Raw genomic sequence first — 3,914 nt, forward strand, 5'->3', positions numbered from 1 at the left:
ATAAGTTCAGTAAATGCATAAAATATATATTTGTTTTAAAGTGTTCCTGGCCCTGGCCGGGTGGCTCAGTCAGTTGGAGCATCATCCCATACACCAAGGACCAAAGCAGTTAAGTTGTTTGTCTGAGGTCCTACAGCCAGTAAGTGCCAGGGTAGGCTTTGTGCCTGACCAAAATCCATGGACTTCCATTGGGTGAACATGTCCATTCCTGAAAATTATAGGAGAAAATTTGGTTTTGGGGTGCAGGTCGTGGCAGTTCCTCAGTGTTTAACACAGTTTTCTACACTTGGATAGAGATGGTAGGAGTATCAGTGCTTGGGACTGACAAGTTAGACTAGCATTTTCCAAATTGTATTTTGTGAAATGCCATAGGTTCCCTAAAGGTGTTCTGTGAAATAAAGTTGTTCAAATAAGTTTGGGAAAAGGCCATACTCTTTGTCCTTATTGGAGACTCATGTGAGCTTAATAAAATATCTGAGAAGTGGTAAGGTAAAGAACCTTTTTAAACTTTATCTTACCTATTTCCTGCATTTGGAATATACCTATGCACTTGGAAAGCGCGCGCGCGCACACACACACACACACACACAATAAATATTTTGCTTGACACTCATGCAGTATGGAATACAGTTTGAGAATTGCTGGATTAAACCTAACATCTTGAAACTAAACTTTTTAAGGTTGGACTCTCACTTCTGTATCACTTTTGTGTGATTGGAATGAAAAGTGAGAACTTGATCTACTCTGCTTTGAGTTTCTAACTCTTCTCTTTCCTAGTGAAGGGTATTGCTGGGTTAGGGAGCTGATAGTGAGAGAGAAAGCTTGGACTATGCTATTCCCTCCCTAGGAGTCTATTATAGAGGTGCTTTAGGTGTACTAGTAACTCTGCCTGAGCTTTCAGCGTAGATCTCTACCTCATTTCTTCTTGAATTTCCAACCCAAGAATTTCTACATTAGCCAATTCTTGTCTTCCAAAACATCTGTATTCTTTGCTACAATTGTAAAACCTAATGTCTTTTCTTACTTCATTGTTACACAAATCTGTTCTTGACATTGGTGAGAGAGTTCTTGGATTCATTTACATACATCTTTTAAAAATACATATTGCTTTCCTTAAAACAACTTATCAATAGAGATTGTAAGTTTGATTATCTTGACTTTTATCTCACAGGCACTTCTGGCTGATTCATATCAAGATCCTAAACTAACTTATCTTTTGAGAGTCAGCTATAATTTGTTAGAATTTACATATTAAACATGGAAAGAGTCAAAGATTTAATATGGATGGGTACGTTCACTAGGTCTTAATATGAATCAGGATTACTTATACACAGATCTCAGAAAACACATTTAAAAAAATAGAAATATGAAAGGAAAAAATATCACCCCCATCACTAAATTATCCTCAACAAGGTAGGGTAATAATTATCCAAAATTTTCTTGTAATTCAAAGGTTAACTAGAGAAGATTTTTGCTAAAGCTATTACTTAACCCTCAGTGCCTCAAAAAGACTAGAGGTAAAGAACTATCTCATGACTCTGCTTTAATTACTTCTGTTGTTGTTATGCAATTGGAAATAGTATATATTATCTGGGAAACCTTTTGCAAAACATACAGGCATTTGTATTGGATTTAAAATATAGTCCTCCTGTGAGGCCCTGGGAAAGAAATATAGATGATCCCTTGTAAATTAAAACCTTATGTTTCATGAGCTTAAAGAGGCCTCTTTGATTGGCTAAGATATGAGGAACTGAGTTTGGAATCATTTTGGTGCAGAAAGAAGTTTTTAAGAGAACAAGTAAAATTTGTGCTTCTATGAGTGAGCTTTTCTGCTCTACCATCTGCACGACTTGACATTTTTGTGTGTATGTATGAAGGAAATAAAGTTATACAGCTTTTAAAATCAGAGTCTGATTGGTTTTTTTTTGTTTGTTTCTTGCTTTAACCCAAAATTCTCTGGCTGAAGGTAACATGGAAGCCAACCCACAGTTTCTAAAGTACAGTACAAATTCTTCTTAAATCAATATCTTTGGAATTATGATTAAGAACAAATGAAACATACAACCAGGCTTTGCCATTTCGGATCTGACAACATTTCTTTGGCCAGGGTAACGAAAAACACCAGGTTATTTATACTTTATTAGACTTCTAAGGCTGAAGAGATCTTAATACTTTAAAGAAATTAAAAAAGAAAACAAGCCATTTTTTCCCTCTTAACGTTGTCATCAGACCTTAGTGTGTGGCTTCATCTTCACAACGGTGCTGATGAAGGTAGAAAGAAGATGATGCTGAGTTAACACACAGAAATGGAGGTTTAAGAAGTTGACTTGATCACGCAGTTGGGGGAACCAGAATTCAAATGTAGTTACCACATGAATTAACACAGCAGCTCACCAGAGGAAACGAGATAAATTACACAGCTTTTGTAACTTAAAGAAAGTTTTTTAGGAAATGCAAAATTCTGCCTTGCTGTGAGAGAGTTATTTGGATGTTTTAGTATAAAGGAGATCAAGCATCAAAGGAGATTGTCAGATGGCCATTTCTTATACCCACCCATGATATAATGATGCATCTTAGATGGGGGAAGGTGTTTCTGTAAGGAGGCAAAAAAAAAAAAAAAAAAAAAGGACTCAATGCATAGCTTTCCTGTGATTCGATTTCGTCCAAGATGAAGTTTTAGGGTAGTGATGGCGAACCTTTTGAGCTCGGCGTGTCAGCATTTTGAAAAACCCTAACTTAACTCTGGTGCCATGTCACATATTAGAAATTTTTTGATATTTGCAACCATAGTAAAACAAAGACTTATATTTTTGATATTTATTTTATATATTTAAATGCCATTTAACAAAGAAAAATCAACCAAAAAAATGAGTTCGCGTGTCACCTCTGACACGCTTGTCATAGGTTCGCCATCACTGTTTTAGGGGATGTACTTGCCATTCTTACATTTATTCTGTATTCTGGTCATTGACATGTTCTTTGGGGCTGGGTTAAAGGCACCATTTTTCTTTTATCATGATGAGTTTTCTGGCTTTACTAAGCCTAAATTTCCTCACTTATCAAATTAGAATGATAATCTAATAGGCATTGTGTATCTTGCTGGCTTTAATACACTGTTATTCTGATCACAACAAAGAGTGCTTAGATTTAAACGTCAGAGTATTAACAAAATTATACAGGTTTCAGGTATACAATTCTACAACACATCATCTGTACACTGTATTGTGTGTTCACCAGCCCAAGTCCCCATTTATTCCCCCATACCCTCCTCCACTTCTCCCTTCCATTCCTCCCTCTGGCAATCACCACACTGATGTCCATGAGGTGTTTTTTTTTTTTTCTCTTTTGCTCAATCCCTCCATTCCCTCCCAACCCCTCACCCCCCGCCCCCAAAGCTGTCAGTCTGCTTTCTATCCACCAGTTTGTCTCTATTTTGCTTGTTAGTTCATTAGATTTTGTCACCCCAATACATTCAATAAAAGGGGAAAATCCTAGCTAATAAAAGAGAAACATGGTAATTAGCGTACGACCGCTACCCTTCCCATTGGCTAATCAGGGCGATATGCAAATTAACTGCCAGCCAAGATGGCGGCCGGCAGCCAGGCAGCTGGAAGCAAACATGAGGCTTGCTTGATTCAGTGAAGGAGGACTCCAACGTTCCCCGCCTGCGGATCTCAGAGGAGATGATACAGTGTTTCGATTATAGAATCGAAACAAACCAGATACCTGCTTTCAGCAGCAGAGGCCTTGGCCCAGAATAATAAAAAAAAGAAAAAAAGGAGCGGTTGGGAGCTTCAGTCACCCACCAGCCTGAAAACAGCCCTCAGCCCCTCACCCAGACTGGCCAGGCACCCCAGTGGGGACCCCCACCCTGAAGGGGGTGGGACCAGCTGCAAACAGCCATCAGCCCCTCA

General features: G+C 38.3%; 1 long non-coding RNA gene across 1 annotated transcript in view; it reads left to right on the plus strand.

Annotated features, from left to right (window-relative positions):
• The window catches only part of LOC106727772, a 19,668-nt gene that overhangs the window by 499 nt on the left and 15,255 nt on the right, over nucleotides 1–3,914 (plus strand). The window contains exon 2 of the long non-coding RNA XR_001364022.1: nucleotides 247–249. This is a non-coding gene — a long non-coding RNA (uncharacterized LOC106727772). The remainder of the gene's footprint in view (nucleotides 1–246; nucleotides 250–3,914) is intronic.

The sequence above is a fragment of the Myotis brandtii genome, unplaced genomic scaffold, assembly GCF_000412655.1.
Source record: "Myotis brandtii unplaced genomic scaffold, ASM41265v1 scaffold48, whole genome shotgun sequence".
Classification (NCBI taxonomy): domain Eukaryota; kingdom Metazoa; phylum Chordata; class Mammalia; order Chiroptera; family Vespertilionidae; genus Myotis; species Myotis brandtii.